Source organism: Canis aureus, chromosome 36, assembly GCF_053574225.1.
Source record: "Canis aureus isolate CA01 chromosome 36, VMU_Caureus_v.1.0, whole genome shotgun sequence".
NCBI lineage: Eukaryota > Metazoa > Chordata > Mammalia > Carnivora > Canidae > Canis > Canis aureus.
Window position 1 is genome coordinate 6573812 of NC_135646.1, and position 17631 is coordinate 6591442.

Genomic DNA, 17631 nt, shown 5'->3' on the forward strand with positions numbered 1-17631 from the left:
TAGCCACTAGCTGCTGTGGGTATTGAGCACTCAAAATGTGGCTAGTGAGTCCAAGGAAGTGACTTATACATTTTCTCAATTTCAATTAATTGACTCTTATTGTGTGGCAAGTGGCTACTCCCTTGGACAGCATGAATAAATAATCCCTGAGATCTGCCACTGAGGAGCAGTGTGACTTTGAATAGGTCCATTAGTCTCTAAGCACCCAAGCTTTCCCACTAGTAAAGAAAAAATGACGGTGAGGGATAACTCTTTCTGTCAGCAGGGTCATTGGCGTAGGGGCAGTGGTAAGTTCAAGAATAATTTGTAGGCTATATAGACCTGGGTTACATAGTAATGAGGTTGTTGTTGCTGTTATTATTATAGAACAGAGTGGTGGGAAGGAAAAGGGCATTGGAATCAGACAAACCTGGGCTCAATCTCCACTTGCAGACTTTCTAGCTATATTTTGGGCCCTCTCTGAGCCTGTTTCCTCATCTCTAAATCGCGAATAGCAGTTAACTCTTTCACAAGACTATAGAGGGAACTAACTAGGTAACAGGTTAAGAAGTGACTAGGACAGTGCCTGGACACAGAAGGTGCTCAGTTCATGTTAAATGTTAAATGTTAAAATGTCACAGTGGAGGTCCGCCCTCCGATGTCAATGGACTGAGGTTCAAATGCAAGATCTAGCACTACTAGTTATGCAAACTGAAGCTACTGATTTAATCTTGCTTGGCTTCAGTTTTCCCACCTTTCAGATGAGGATCATAATACTTGTCATAAAAGGTTCAGTTGTTCATTAATTTTGCTATTCAATGAACATCAGTTGAGCTCTCTCTTTACCTATCAGATTTTGTGCTAGGTGCTTGAGGTTAATGGCAAACAAAAATGGAAGCTGTCCATATGATGTGCTATGTGCTGAATCACTCATCACAAAAAAGGTTAGAGTACTATGAATCAGAGACCCCAAGGGGATGCAAACGTCTGTACGGGGGGCTTTGGGGCAGCCACCCTGGGAAAGAGACATGGCATGGGCATGACCATACATTCGCCAGCTGGAGGAGGAAGACAGGGAATATTAATTCATGAGCTGTCTACTCATCGTTGCTGGAGAGCAAAGGAGATAAGATCTGTATGGGGTCAAGCATAGACTATGCCGGAGGGACTCCACATGTGAGCAGCTCATCTTGTCCCCTTCCCTCTGTGGAGATTTGGAGCAGCCCAGCCTCTGTACTGGAACTTCCTGTCATCTTTGTAGCTTAGATCTGCCTGAATCTGGAACAATTCCTCTTTCCTAGTTGAAATGATTCATTAACAAATCTAGAGGCACCAAATAAAATGCCATGAGAAATGTACCAGTTGGTGGACATTTTACTTCATTTCCAAATAAACAAAACCCTCATAAATTCAGCCTAGATGGAGAATGAGATCTGAAAGGATTTTCTCCCCAGGAGATCTGGTGGCCTGATTTTGAGTTACTGGTCTGCGTGCAGTATCTCTGAGCTTTGGCTGCACTGTAGTCTCTCTTGAGCCTTTGCCACCGTGGAAAAAAAGGATCACTTATATCAGTGAAGCTTAGTAGTTTTGAATAATTAAAACATTAGGTTTATTTCACAAGGGAAAGGTTTGTTTTGAGAGAGGAGAACATGCCTTAAGCCTCTGGATCTTTGCATAGTCACTAGCACTGCGGTCCACTCAGGGTGCTAGTTATTGGGGTGACTCAGCTCCCTGGCCCCTGCCCCCAAGGCAGATTGCAGCCTCAAAGGGGATGAGAAAAGCCACAGCCTGCTCCACTATCCTGAAACCCTCGCTTTGAAACTTACTCCTTTTTCCCACTTTTATATATTTTTGAGTCTGAGTCAAATTCCCTGAAAAGCAATTATTAGAAGGCCAATTTGCCAAATCATCAGTTTCACCTATTGACTAATGTGCCAAATATACCAAATTGGATAATTTGTAATATTTGACTAGAATGGTTAGCCACTTTAATTGGGATGTCTTAAAATTAATATAAATATCTCAGTTTTGTTATGAATGATGCTGCATAAAGAAACATATTTTATCATTAGTCATGCTATTTCAGTATTTCACATGGGAAATTTCCAGTTTATGCTACTGTTTATGTTAACTGTTTTAACTGATGGCTACCTTTGAATTTCTGTGTATGTTTTGGAATATAAACTTTAGTCTAGTTTAAAACTGATTCACCTTGCAAGTTTTCTAATTTTAAATTAAATTTAGGATCTTCTTTATATTGAAGATTTACTTTAAATTTAAATTTAATGGAAAATACTGGTGTATTTTCCAGTGCTTTTGAATATAAATAGAACAATAAATTTAAGTGTCAAATTGCCTGGAGTACAAAAATTAAGGGATATATGAACACCTCTCCAAAGGTTGCTTGATGTTTAGAGAAATGGAAAATAATATTGTGGCACAGTATATATTAGAAGTGGTTAAGAAAACCTCATTCCCCACATAGTGTTGCTGTGTAGCACCCAATAAGGAGAAATTGAGGTTTCTTGATTTTGTAGATATTTTCAGAAATAAACCATCTCTCATCATAAGTAACATTGTCCCTTTTTGGCAAATCAGCTAAGTAACTGGTAGATATTTTTAAATGTCAATTTTGGTTTTTGCCGATCTTCTTGTGTTTTTACTATTTTGCAATGGGTCAATCAAGGTAGATTGCAATCAATGTACTTTGGTTTATTATTTTCAGTCATTAGTGGCCACATTTAAAATGCAAAACGATTGCTCTTGCTGCTTCTGTATCGATTCTTACTTGACTATACGCCTGGTTCTTGACACATGACTAGTGTAGCAAATCTCTTCTGGTCATCCCAAAAGCCCTTCCGCTGTTTTGGTGTGCCCCTTCCTCTTGAACCTTCCTGCAAACTGCTGGCAAGTCAATGTAAAAATCTTAATTAAATTTAAAGGAAAATAAGTTAACTTTAAACAGCAAGGAAAGTGAAGCAGAATTTCAGATGTCATTAATGTATGATTTGCAATTTAATTCCACAGCAAAACCATTCAAAATAAATCAGGATTAGCTGGAAGGAAATTTCCAGTTAAAAATTATAATATGCCCAAGAGATTTCCTGATTCCATGCTGAAATTTCAGTGGATAAATATTTCCATTAAACATCACAATTTGGAAAATTTAGTGAATTTGGAAAATTCAGTGAATTGGTAATTTGGCAAATTTATCTTTCTAAGAACTGGCTTCCTGGAATTTGCTTTCAGCAAGTTGGCCTTTCAGAGTATTAATTGTTACTAATTGGATAGTCACTGAATGATGGATTGAACTGAACTAATGGATGTCTACCCCTTTTCACACTCACCTCTGGATTTTTCTAGAATCCTCAATTCCTCCCACAAAGTGCCCCTGTGAATCTCTAACTAGCTGGATTTCTCAGGGGTGCAGATTCATTGAGAACACTTGATGGCCAAGTCTTTAGGAGGTGGAGGGAATATTATATGATTTTTGGGGGCCTTTGGCATACCAGAAACTTATGGTTTCAATGGGTCTAGATATATGAATATGGTGTCCTTGTCCTTTCCCCGGCTTTGCCTTTAAAAAATGCAAAACTACATGAATTCCATAAATGAGTTCCATTTATGCAGCTAGAGGGAAAAATTAAGGCCTTTCATTTAGTTCTGGAGTTGGAAGAGACCTACCACCACCCAATCTAGGCCTTCTTAGCCTCTACACTGCTGATGTTTTGGATCAGATAATTCTGTATTGTGGGGAGACTTTCCTGGGCACAAGATGTTTAGCAGAATCTCTGGGCTCTCTATACTAGCTGCCAAGTTGTGATGATTGAAAATGCCCCTAGATGTTGCTAAATATCTCCTGGGGAGGAGGGGAATAAAATCATCCCTGGGTAAGAACCTCTGATCCTACTCTCCCATCCAATCTAGAACTTTCCTTTACATTTTACAGCATACACCCTCTGAATGCTGCAGGACCCTGCGAACTCACCTTCTCACTTTGGTGTTCCTGGAAGTCAGCTTCACAGATATCAGGAGAAGAGCATGGGCTTGGGGACCCACCCTTGGGTCAGATAGAGTCTCTGACACTCAATAGGAGTGACCTTGGGCAAACTTCTTAACTCATTTCAGCTTGTTTCCTGACATGTCTTAATTCCTGCTCCATAAATTTATTGCAAGGACTAAATAACTATGTATATAAAATGTTTCACCCTTTGGTGTGCTTGGTAACTGTATTCCCTATATTGGGCCCCAATCCCCCCGTCTTTAATTTTTCACCTGCCAAGGTGAGTGTTTGTATCCCTCAAAATTCATATTCTGAAATCCTGATGCCCAATGTGATGGTATTACGAGGTCGGGCCTTTGGGAGATGATTAGGTCATAGGGTGGAGCCCTCATGAATGGGATTAGTGCTCTTATCAATAGGTCCCAGAGAGCTCCCTTTGCTGCTTCTACCTTGTGAGGCCACCAGAAGAAGTCAGCAGTGTGCAACCTGGGAAAGGATCTTTAGCAGAAGATCCTGACCTTGTCAGTGCCCTAATCTTGGCCTTTCAGCCTCAAGAACTGTGTGAGAAATAAGTGTCTGTTGTTTGGCGCCATCCAGTCTGTGGTGGTTTCTTCCAGCAGCCTGAAAGGACTAAGACAAGTCTCCCTGGCCAAGGCCCTGTACCTCAGTGCCACGAAGACTACCAAATTTTTGGACCGTGTGACCGCTCTGAATTCAGCTGTAGCAGGTGTCATCCTATACTTGTTCCTTCTTAGCTGACCAGGCTCTATAAACCCTGGCTCCTTCTCAGACAGCCCAGAGACAGCAGCACATTGCATTTTAAGGAGAAGTTCATCATTAGGTCTGCCTGAAGCTGGGCAGAAAGGAAGCTTGCAGCAGGCACCACGATGGAGCCAGGGGACTCTTGAAGGCCTTGCCTGGAAGATGTGCTCCTCCAGATGCTGCAACAGTCACCATAGAGGAAAGGGCTGGGTGCTCCCTCAGCCTGTGTCCAGAGAAAGTGGCAGATGAGCTGCCTAAATAGAAGCCAAACACTGTGAGCATTCCTGTCATCAGTCACATCTTTTTTTAAAAATTTTTATTTATTTATTTATTTGAGAGAGAAGGAGAGAGAGAGAGAGAGAGAGAGAGAGAGAATGAGAATGAGCTGGGGGAGGAGCAAAGGGAGAGAGAAGCAGACTCCCCACTTAGCACAGAATCTAACACAGAGCTCGATTCCAGGATCTTTAGACCATGACTTGAGCCAAAGTCAGACGCTCAACCAACTCAGCCACCCAGGTTACCCCCCCGCCCCCCCATCATCAGTGACATCTTAGTGCTGCATACCCCACGAGGTCTCAGACTAGGAGACTGTGGTCATGCTGCCTTTGGCATCTCTCTTTCCCTACCAGTTGCCTATTTGGAAATAGCTCCTGACACTTTCCAGGAAGTATAAATGAGACATGAACCCTCGAGCCTAATGATCTGAGAAGCCACATGACTCCTCCAAACCGCCAGCATTTGCTGAGCAGTTTTAAAAAGAACATTGGCGTCAGGGAGCCACCAGATAGTTCTCCTAGGGGACTTCTAAACTCTTCCTCCTTGGGGAGGCCATTGGCTGGGCTCACCTGGTATGCCCCCATGTGTAACCTGGACTTAATATAGCTCAATTGCTCCTGTTAATTTCATGTCTGGAAAATATAGGCCCTAAGTTGCTGCCTTGGGACACAGGAAGGATTCTGAGTCAAAGTCCTGGGGATCCAGCTAGCTGGTGCCAGAAAGAACCCCCAGTCAGAGATGGTAGGCCCCGGATGGAGCAGTGGATAGAGGGGATTTACTTCAGTTGATTTTGATAGATTTGAGAATATTTTCTTAAATGCCAGAGCTGACTTTTGTTTCTCTGGATGAGGGAAGAGAAATTGACTCTAAATGTCTATAGTTTGAGAGGATGGTTTCCCAAAGCCCAACTAGAACCAGATTGAAATCATGGATAATATTGGGACTTGCATAGGAGGGAGTCCTGTCTGTGTTCCCTGGAGCAGAAGAGCCTGTTGGCCAAGGGAATTAGACCAGATGGCTTAAATATGGAGCCACTGCATCTGGCCTAAGGCTCTGTGCAATTTACTCGCAGACAATCTCTCAATTTATGAGTCTAAATCACATTGAGCGCAATCATGAATCACCAGTATGGATCCCTTGCAAGGTTTTGAAGATAAGAGCTCCAAACAGATTTCCCTGCACCCAGGGAAGAAGACCAGACCTGTCATCTGTAGGTCCATGAAAGAACATTAAGCTGCTTTCTGAGCATCTCTGAGAAACTTTGGAAATGTGAAGAGGAGGAGAGAGGCATTTTTAAGGTCTTTTCTTCTCTGTGATCTGACTTGGCAGATGAAAAGAAGGGAAGAGTGAGAAGTGGCCACTCCCATTGGAGATACCCCACTAGGGGAGTCTCTACTCTTTATGGAAGGTTTGTGCTGTGCTGGACCTTCTTGAGACCAACATGGCCTCAATCCCTCCAGAAGCACTGAGTCTTGGGCTGGAAAGGATGTCTCTCTGGATCTAGTTCAGACTCTGATTCAGTTTCCTGCCTCAATTGTAAGGCTATACTCAAACTTTTCCTTAAGAACCATTTAGGTTGGGTTACAAGGGTCTTTTGAGATGGTCAACCCCCATGTCATGACCTCAGAGGAAGTCAGAGAGCTGAAGGATCTCCGAGGCCAGCCAGTTCAATGTGACAGCTCTGACGTTAAAAAAATCTGAAGATTGGAGAAATGTTATGACTTACCTAAAACCACACCTTGATTCAAATCAGAGTCTGGACCATGATACACAAGTCTTTCCTCCCAGTCCTCACTACTTCAGTGGAATTTTTTCCTGCCATGCTGTCCAGTTCCACCAACTTAAGGGTATTTCATTGCTTTTGTGGCGTTCACTTTTTTCTTTCCTTCATTCTTTTTTAAAGGTTTTATTTATTTATTTGAGAGAGAGAAGGAGCATGCATGAACAGGGGGAGGGGCAGAGCGAGAGGGAGACGCAGACTCTCTGCTGAGCAGGGAGCCCGATGTGTGCTTGATTCCAGGGGATCATGACCTGAGCCAAAGGCAGACGCTTAACCTACTCAGCCCCCCAGAAGCCCCCCACCCTTTTTCTTTTCTAAACTGCTATCCTTACCCTGGATCAGAATAATGAGCCATGCAAAATAGTACCATTCTTTAGATTCTCTTTTTTCTTTTTCCTCTTTGTTTTTTCAGCATGTTATTTTTAACTTAAAAAAAATAAAGACTATTGACATATAGCTGACATATAGTGTTATGTTAGTTCCAGGTGTACATGATGGTTTGACAATGCTGTACATCACTCAGTGCTCACCATAAATGTAGTCACCATCTGTCACCGCACAACATTCTTACAATATTATTGACTGTGCTGTACTTTTCATCCTCACAACTAATCTCATAACTGGAAATTTGTACCTCTTAATCCTCTTCACTTCTTTTGCCTACCCCTCTACCCACCTCCCCTCTGGCAACCGGTTTGTTCTCTGTATTTATGATTCTGTTTCTGTGTTTGTTGGTTCATTCGCTTTGTTTTTTTAGATTCCAAATGTAAGCGAAATCATGTGGCATTTGTCTTCCTCTGACTTGTTTCACTTAGCATAATACCCTCTAGGTCTATCCATGTTGTCACAGATGGTAAGATGAAAAGAAGGGAAGACATTCATTCATTCACTCAGACATTCATTCATTCTTTTTGTAGCTGAGTAATATTCCATTATCTATCATCTCTCTCTCTCTATCTCACATTTTCATTATCGTCTATTGATGGGCACTTATTTTTTTAGAGTTGTTTTATAGGCTTATAGCAAAATTAAGAGGTAGGTATAGCGATTCCCCACACATGCAGAGCTCCCTCTTGTCAACATCACTCACCATAATGGTACATTTCTTTACTGTGGATGAACCTACATTTACACATCAAATTGTTCAAAGTTTATCTTTGGTATCTTTGGTATCTTTAGTTTATCTTTGGGTTAACTCTGGATATTGTGCATTCTCTGGATTTGGACAAAAGTGTAATGACATGTGTCCACCGTAACAGTATCCTGCAGAGTGTTTTCCCTGTCCTAAAAATCCTCCCTGCTCTGCTTATTCGTATCTTCTTCCCTTCCCCTAGCAACCACAGATATTTTATTGTTTCTATAGTTTTGCCTTTTCTAGAATGTCATATATGTTGGATAAACATACATACATATATACATACTGTATGGAGCTTTTCAAATTGGCTTCTTTCACATAGGAATATGCATTTAAATTCCCTCTATTCTTCTCATGGCCATGTGGCTCCTTTCTTTTCAGTACAGAATAGTAATATTCCATGGTCTGGTTGGACCACAGTTCATTTTTCCATTTATCCACTGAAGGACATCTTGGTTTCTTTTAAGTTTCAGCAATTATGAATAAAGCTGCTATAAATATCTGTGTGTAGGCTTTTGTGTGGACATAAGTTTTCACCTCCTTGGGTGAATATCAAAGAGTGTGACTGCTGGAATGTATGATAAAAATATGTTTAGACAGCCACACTGTCTTCCAAAGTGGCTGTACCATTTTGCACTCCCATCAGTAATGATGAGGGTTCCTGTCACCCCACATCCTCGTCAGCATTTGGTGTTGTCAGTGGTCTGGATTTTGGCCATTCTAATTAGGTGTGTAATAGTTTCTCATTGTAGTTTTAATTTGCATTTCCCAGATGACATATGATATGGAATATCTTTTCATATGCTTATTTACCATCTGTATATCTTTGACGAGGTGTCTGTTAAAGCCTTTGGCTCATTTTAAAAACCAGGTTGCTTGTTTTCTTACTGTTGAGTTTTAAAAGTTCTTTTAATATTTTGGAGAACAATCCTTTATCAGGTATGTCTTTTGCAAACATGTTTTCCAAGTGTGTGGTTTGTCTTCTAATTCTCTTGACACTGTGTTTTGCAGAGCAGACATCTTTAATTCTAGCGAAGTGAAGTTTATCAATTATTTCTTTCATGGATTGTGCCTTTGCTTTTGTTTCTATAAAGGCACCGCCATCCCAAGGTTATTAGGCTTCTTTCCTATGGTACCTTCTAGGAGTTTTATGGTTTTTAATTTTACATTTAGTTCAGGATTAATTTTGAGTTATTTTTTTGTGAAGACTGTAAAATCTGTATCTAAATTTATTTTCCAGTTGTTCAAACACCATTTGTTGAAGAAACTAACTTTGTTACATTCTATTATTTTTGCTCCTGGGTCAAATATCAGTTGACTGTATCTGTGGGTTTTTTTTCCTAATATTTTTTGAATATTAACTTGCTCAACAACGATCATTGAATACTGATTGAGCCCTGTCTACGTGCCACGGATGATGTTAAGAGCCCTGTGTATATTACTGCATTTAATCCTCAAAGTAACTCTAAAGTATCTACTCTTGGCATCTCCATTTCGCAGACAAGGACACAGAGCCTTGGAGAAATAACCTCACTGCCCAGTTTGCACAGTTAGACATGGATTTGAGTCCTAATTCTGCCATTTTTCTCCCTGGTACTTGAGTTGATGATATTGAGTATTATGCTAGATCTCCTATTCATTATTAGTTAATTCCAGTTTTAATTCAAATTAGCTCTGAGGTCATAAATGGCCGTAAGTGTTTCTACAAAGTTGGCCATTTACACACTAGCTTGCAATGTTTTACCTTACCAATATTGTTTCTCTTTTCATAGGGACCTTTCTGCTTTTCCAGCCCCAGGTGGAAATGAGCATGTCCATCTTCAACTGGGCTAGCTCTATTTCTTCAGAGCTGGAAAACACTTTGGGCAATGTGAAGCTTATGGAAGGTTAGATAAGATGCATCAGCCATACCGCTGCCAAAGGTAAAACATTTTTTTGGTATTTTTGTCTTCTAATTCAAAAGTGTGTTCTGAAAGCTACAAATCTTGATGCATCAAGTATTATGAGGCATGTAACTTATGGTGAATATCAAAGTTGGAGACATCAGGGAAGAACTGAGGCCAAATAGGTCTGAAGTCTGACGTTCCAGATGCTCCCTGCGATGGTCCCAGCCCACCTCTCTGACAGTGAATATCTCCTGCTCCCTCCCTAAATGCATACTTCTTTGTAGCCCAATTTAATCACTCACTGTTTTCCAGATATGGTCCCCGGAAATTGGTCCCAAGGGTTTTTATGTCTCTATGTCAGTGCTTGGTAAAACATTACCTTCTCAGGGCACCTGGATGGTTCAGTTGGTTAAGTGTCTTGCCTTTGGCTCTGGTCATGATCCTGGGGTCCTGGGATCAAGCTCCACATCAAGTTCCCTTCTCAATGGGGAGCCTGCTTCTCCTTTTCACTCTTCGTCTGCCACTCCCCTGGCTTGTGCTCTCTCACTCTTTCTCACAAATAAATAAACAAAATCTTTAAAAACAAAAAACCCCCATCACCGTCTCAGTAGAGCTTCTGCTAGGTTTCTAGCTGGAAGGAAATTTCCCCGTCCAGAGTTCCTCCTCTAACTTCTCATCACACTTGGCACAGTCCACTTGGTAATGTAGCTGGATGCTGATGAATCTTAGCTTAGCTGACCTTAGAAATGAGAAGCCAGTGAAGGATTCTAAGCAGCAGAATGAGGGTCAGATTCCTGTTTGGATGCTGTTCTGTTTTCTTATGCAAAGAACTTGGCCAGAGAGAGTTGGATAGAGGGTGAGATTGAAAAGAAACTTCCTGACCTCTGGAATGACTTGGTAGAGACAGTTGGAGTGATTGAAGCTCTGCAATCTTTTGGGGGGCATTCAGGGAGCTAAGAGTCTATTTTTTCTGGCCTCTCTTCCCCATCCTTTGCCCAAAGATATGTTGCAGTTCAACATATCTTCCCCTTTTTTTTTCTGACATATCTAACTACACAGGTGCACATGTGTGTGTGCATGTGTGTACCCATGTGTGCTTGTGTGTGCGTGCATATGCATGTGTTTGTGCTGACCTGCTATTGTTGTCACCACTGGGGCTGGTGTCCCGGACACAGATGCAGAGAGATAGAAAGCCTATAAATGACAGTGGGTCTAGTTTTGGAATGAATAGGGCTGGAGATTAGATGTTGATAAAGGAAGTCTATTTCTGCTTGGCTTCCTGAGTGTCAAAGTGTTGGGAACCCATGAGCAGGTGACTGAGGGGGCAGACTCACCCTTTGACCTTGACAGCTTAAAAATAGGAGGACCTCTCTGCCCATTCTATAGTTGCATCTGTTCATAATGGGGGAAGGCCATTGGATGGGAGGCAAGGGCATTGCCAGAATGACCTGGAGGGCCCTTCTGGGATGAATCGCCTGTGATGTTGTCTCTTTGGCTTCCAGGAGTGGGGGGTATGTGTTATTATTGTAGCCATATGAACACTGAGAACACTACATAAATTTGTGTTATTAAGCAAGAGCGGTTATGGCGACTTGATATGTTTTCACATTTACCCTTGCAATTTCTCTGCGCTTTCCCTACTTTGGTTTATTTAAAATTATGGTCTCCTCCAGAAGTGGGGATAGAGGCTGGCTTAAAGGCAGGACCCTAAGCCCAGAGGAGCGTGGAGGAGAGGGAAGGAGGTTGTGGCAGTGGCTTCTCCCTGGACTTGGTAAGGACTGTGTGTGCTTGAGAGGGAACATCGTGACCTTGTAAAAGAAACCCAGAGCAGACACGTGGCAGCTCCCAACTGAGCCCTCGCCCTGGAGAGGGCTGCAAATTGAATTAACAGAGATCTCAGTTCTCTTTAAACCAGCCAGGGTAGCAAATTTATATTTACATTTTGTCAAGACTCAGTTTATACCGTACTAGTTTTCTTTGTGATGCTAAGTCCTGAGTTGTATGATGCAAGTTAATTTCGTTTGCATGCATAATATGGGCGGGGAGCCAAGGATGGTAAGAGGAATGGAGGAGTCTAAAGCTTATTGAATATCAATGGAAAGACACTTGCAGATAGTCTTTCACTAAAAGAAAATTGGCATCCAGATTTAAGTGATTTGTTCAAGGCCACATAGAACATTAGTGGTAAAACTGGCCCGGAAGCCAAGGGACCTGAGTTTAATAAGGCTTTATTAGTAATCCTAAAAAATTAGCTTTCTTATGGTCAAAACAGTCTTAAGAATTCCCTGAGTCAATAAAGACTTCCAGATTCTTTCTCTCTTTGTCTGTCTGTCCCTGTCTAACACACACACACACATACACACACACACACACACACACACACACACACACACCATCAGTACGAGAGAGAATAGCCATCTTCAAAGTACATTGAAATTGGAGAGTAAGCTCCCAGGTCCAACATGGTCAACTGCAGACCACATCATCTGGAACAAAGAGCCAGATAGAATATGGTAACGAAGAGGGAGGTCTGGGGGTTTTGGTCTAGCAGAACCGCAGATAACATAACGCCCAGAAAGGGAAGTTTGCACTTGAGTGAAAATGAATGAGAAGAACTCTGAGACCAGGTGGCTGGGGAATTGAATGGAAGGGCTTAACATTTCATGGGACAGGGGTTGGCAGTGTGGGAAAGGAATCGCTTTTGGAGGAGAGGAGGTCACTGGGCAGGGGTGCTTTTGGAAGCCTGTTAGTGTAGGGAAATAAGGAAGTGAGAGTATTCTACCAAAAAAAAAAAAAAAAAAAGGGAATTTCAAAAATCAGGAATATGATATACCCATCCCTCCCCCCAGAAAGTGCCATCAATGAAAGAAACTACACTTTCCAGTACCAACAGAAGAGGGTGCTCTTGAACTAAGAAACATTGTTGGTCACCCAGACACCCATAATTGTGCCTACGTACAACCACGTATTAACTCTTACGAAAGAACAGAAAATTTCAAACAACACCAATACCAGGCTAATAAGGAAACAAAATAGGAGAATCCAAACATTTCAGCAGGTGCAACTGTTCCTATCAAAATCAAACATGAAGCAGAAAAGAACTTCGACACAACACCGAAACTCCACTTAAATATCCTAAAACAAGCATTTGGAAATGTAAAAGCGACATCCTAAATCAGAAATTTCGAGGTTGAGAACAGAAACAGACAAAAACCAGGGAACATATGAGGTAAGAGCTGAATGAACTCAGGAAAGAAATGAAAGAAAAAGACAAAATCATCTTAAAAAGAAAGGTTAAAATACACGGTCCTCATGGGACAACAAAGCTCCCTGAAAATCTAAGAGACACTGAGGAGAGTCTGAAAGCAGATGAGAAACAAGGAATGAGGCAAAAATGAACACAGAGAATATCGTTGATAGAAGATAGGCCCAGATGAGCCTGCAGAGGAAAAATAGTCCAATGGAAAGCAACTACAATTTCACACTGTGAACTAAGACAAATTTCCAAAGTTAAAGGAAAACTTGAATCGGCATGTTTAATTGCCCCACTGTGTTCCTAGGAAAATTAACGTGGTATGGGGACGTCCAGGAAATATACCAGGAAAATATCAGACTTAGTTAAAGACAAAGAAAAAAAATCTGGGTCTCCAGGCGAAAAGACCAAATCACTTACTTAAGAAAGAAAATTAAGTAAGCATCAGACTTTTCATATAAAATGAGAGAACAATGGGGTTGCATTTTCAAGAAACAAAAGGAAATGCAATAGAAATATTTTTCTCTAGATAACCTCATCTCCAGGGATGAAGACTGTGACAAGTGGTTTTCTATGTGCAAAAACTCAGAGGTCACTTGATAATTGTTCTGAACATTATTCAATCAAAACAGGAGCAAGGGGCACTTGGGTGGCTCAGTGGTTGAGCATCTGCCTTTGGCTCAGGTCATGATCCCCAGGTCTTGGGATTGAGTCCCACATCAGGCTCCCTGCAGGGAGCCTGCTTCTCCCTCTGCCTGTGTCTCTGCCTCTCTCTCCCTGTATCCTATGAATATATGAATGAAATCTTAAAAAAAAAAACCAAACAATAACAACAACAAAAAAACAGAAGCAGGACCAGGAAACTTTGGCAAGGAGACTGAGATTGAGCATCAAGTATATTTTGGTGTAAATCTGTAGCTAAATAAGGATGGGGCAGGAGTGGAAGGACAGTGCAGCTGTTTCATATTCTGAATGGAAACAATACACTGTTGTATAGATAAGGGGTGGGAATGAAGGATATTACTTGGCTGACAGACCAATAAGTGAAGGCTGATAAGAACAAATGGACTAAGGACATTATGATAGGTATTGATGAAAAGCTAATCACTGCAGCAAAAAATACTAACCTTCCTTCCTAAAGACCAGAAGAAATATAAAATGGGCACAGAAAACAAGCTACATAGAGGAAGAAAGCATATGTACAGACGATTTTATACAAAATATGAGTTGAGACCATCAGTCATATTAATGAATATCTGTTATATCATTATAATTTGTTAATAATCTTATTAATAAATTGCAAAATACCCTCATTCAATATGATATAATTGACTCACAGCAAAACTTAATCCCATGAGATACATAAGGCACACCTGTACGTGGTTCAGAAAGGCTAAGAATCAAGGGATTAAAAAAGATATTCCAGAAAAATGGGAATAGTAAAATAAGTAGGGTATAAAGAGCTAATCATCATAGCTACTAAGGTGAGCATATGGATATGTAGCAAATCTCAAGCCTTGGTAATATAGAGAATATACTCTCTTCTCAAAGCACAAGCATGATGTTCACAAAAATGATCCTCATGTTGGGTCACAAAGAAAGTCCCAGTAAGTGCCAGAAAATAGAAATTAATAATTAAATTCAAAAAGGTTCTTCTACCTGGAATTTGAACAATGAAATAAATATTAAACTATTACTGGGTGAGAGGGGATACATGAACCAAAATTTCAGAATTAAAAAAAACAATAATTAGAATGAAAAATATGCACATTCAGAATTTGTGAGACACAATTAAAGCAGTGATCCAAAGAAAACCCATGGTCTTAGATACTTTAATTGATTACAAAAATGAAATTTAATTCCCAAGGTAAAAATATGGAAAAATGAAAAAGATCCATCAAAAGAAAGCACAAGGAAAGGAGTAATAAAGATAAAAGAAGAAAGTAATGTGGGAGAAAACAGTAAAAAGAGTAGAATCAAGTGAATCAAAACTGTGATTGTTTGTGGGGAAAAAAAGTAAAATAGACACACCAATAGCCTACCCAATCAAGAAAAGAAGGAAAGCAGAAACATACAAACTAAGGTAAGACTAGAAGGGAATAAATATAGTAATAATGAAAATAAATCATAAATAGACTACTTTATAAAACTACAAAGTCATTAAAAATGTGAAATTGATTATTTTCTATAAAAATGTAATTTACTAAAACAGACCCCATGTGATATAGAAAGCTCAGACAGACCACTTTCTGGAGTGGAAAAAAGATGGAAAAACTTATCAACAAGTGATAATATAGAAACACCAGAGCCAGATGTTTGCACAGGAGAATTCTACAAACCTTCAAAGATCAGATAATCTTAATGCTTTGTAAATTGTTCCATAAATTGTTCCAGAGTGTGCAAAATGAAGAAGAACTTCCAAATTCTTTTTAAGAAATAAGTATAATGTTGATATGTAAACCTAATAAAGATTAAAAATAGCAGTAATGATGATAATAATAATGTAGCCTAGCAGAAATTACAGACTAGTTTCCTTTGTAAATATAGATATAAAAATTAAGTAAAATTTTAGCAAAAAGAATTTTAAACCACAATGACAAAATAAAACACCAATACTAAATTTTAGGAGTGTAAGGAATTTCAATATGAAGAAATCCATTAATATAATTTACCATATTAGTAGATTTAAGGAGAAAAATCATTATCTCCATGAGTGCTGAAAGACTTTCAACAATGTTTCACATCTATTCCTGAGAAATGCACTCGTTAAATAGGAATTAATAAATACTCTTTAGACAATTTCATATATGTACACACACATATATATGATTTGTGTATATATGTGTGTATGTGTATATATCTATCTATTTCTATCTATCTGTCTATCTATCATCTATCTATCTATCTAATCTCCTAAACTTAGCATCTTATTTAATTGCAAAGTATGAGAAGCATTCCGGCCAAGACTACAAATAAGGTAAATATGCCCTCTTTCTCTATTACTATTTAACAGTGTATTGGAGTTGTTGTTCAATACCATTATATAAAAGTATAAAAATTTGAGAAGACTATCTCTATATACAAGTGAAATGATACTGAACCTTGAAAACCCAAAATTCATGATTAAACAAATGGAAATTAGATAAGGAATTTAGTAAGATAGTAAAATATAAAATTGATGCATAAAATTCAATGGACTTCATGTATATAAAAATAACTAATTACTGGATACAGTGTAAGAGGAAAAGCTTATTTTCAGTTGCAATAAAAAGGTGAAACTTAGGAAATATGTATTTTAGATCTCACATATAAGTAAAATCATATGGTATTTGCCTCTCTCAGCCTGAGTTATTTCACTTAGATCCCTCAAGATCCATCTATGTTATTGCAAATGGCAAGGTCTAATCCTTTTAATGGCTAATATTCCTGTGTGTGTATGTGTGTGTGTGTGTGTGTGTGTACACACACATATACACATGTATACATATATCTTCTTGGTGGTGAGGAGATGGGAAAAATGGGTGAAGGGGAGTGGGAGATTTTGGGCTTCCAGTCATGTAATGGATAGGTCATAGGGCTGAAAGGTACAGCATAGGGCATATAGTCAATGGTAGTGTAATAATGTTCAGATGGCAGCTACTCTTGGGGTGAGCATAGCACGGTGTATAGAGATGCTGAATCACTATGTTGTGCACCTGAATTTAATGTAGCATCATGTATCAACTATACTCAAGTGGAAAAAAAAAGTAAAATCTAAATGAGGAAATTTTAAGATGCTCCCAAAAGACATGAAAGTAGACTTGAGCAAATAAAAAAACATCCATTGTTCTTAGAGACAACTACTCGACATCATTCAGATGTCAGTTTTTTTTCAAGTTAATGTATAAATTTAACCCAATTGTAAGAAAAATGCCAAGAAGCTTTTTTAAAAAATAATAAAGTTGATTCTAAAGTCATGTTGAAAAATTAACACACAGGTGGAGCTAGGAAACTTTGGCAGGGAGGAGGAGGAAGCAAGAAGGGAGAATGATCTTATCTGACAGTAAAACAGATTATAACTGGTTGATGGTGAATACAGTGAGGTACTGACATACAAACAAGGAGACCAAAGAAATTGAAAAGGAAGTTCAGAAATGGATTCAAGTATGCACAAAAATGTATTATTTGGTAAAGGTGGCATTTCAACTGGAGAAAAGGTGTACTTTTTAATAAATGGTGTTGACACAGCTGGGTAGCCATTGGAAAAAAGATGAAACTGGATTCACACCTTATGCCATGTGTCATAAACTAAAAGGATGAGAAATATAAACGTAAAAAATACAAAATAAACAATCACACAAGTACCAGAAGAAAACATGGATGAAAGGTTTAGTAACTTGAGTGTGGGAGAAAGGTTTCCAAATGCAACTCAAAATCCATATGCAACTCAAAATCCATATGCAAAAAAAAGAGACTGATAATTTCTACTATGTAAAATTGAGAAAAAAATTGCGTGGCAAAAAGTAAGCAAAATCAAAAGAAAAGTCAATCACTGGAAAAAAAATGTTTGCAACGTGC

The 17631-nt window shown here is 39.4% G+C and overlaps 1 long non-coding RNA gene across 1 annotated transcript in view; it reads left to right on the forward strand.

Annotated features, from left to right (window-relative positions):
* The window catches only part of LOC144305862 (uncharacterized), a 173573-nt gene that overhangs the window by 69920 nt on the left and 86022 nt on the right, over positions 1 to 17631 (forward strand). Inside the window, exon 3 of the long non-coding RNA XR_013372885.1 lies at positions 9708 to 9857. This is a non-coding gene — a long non-coding RNA (uncharacterized LOC144305862). The remainder of the gene's footprint in view (positions 1 to 9707; positions 9858 to 17631) is intronic.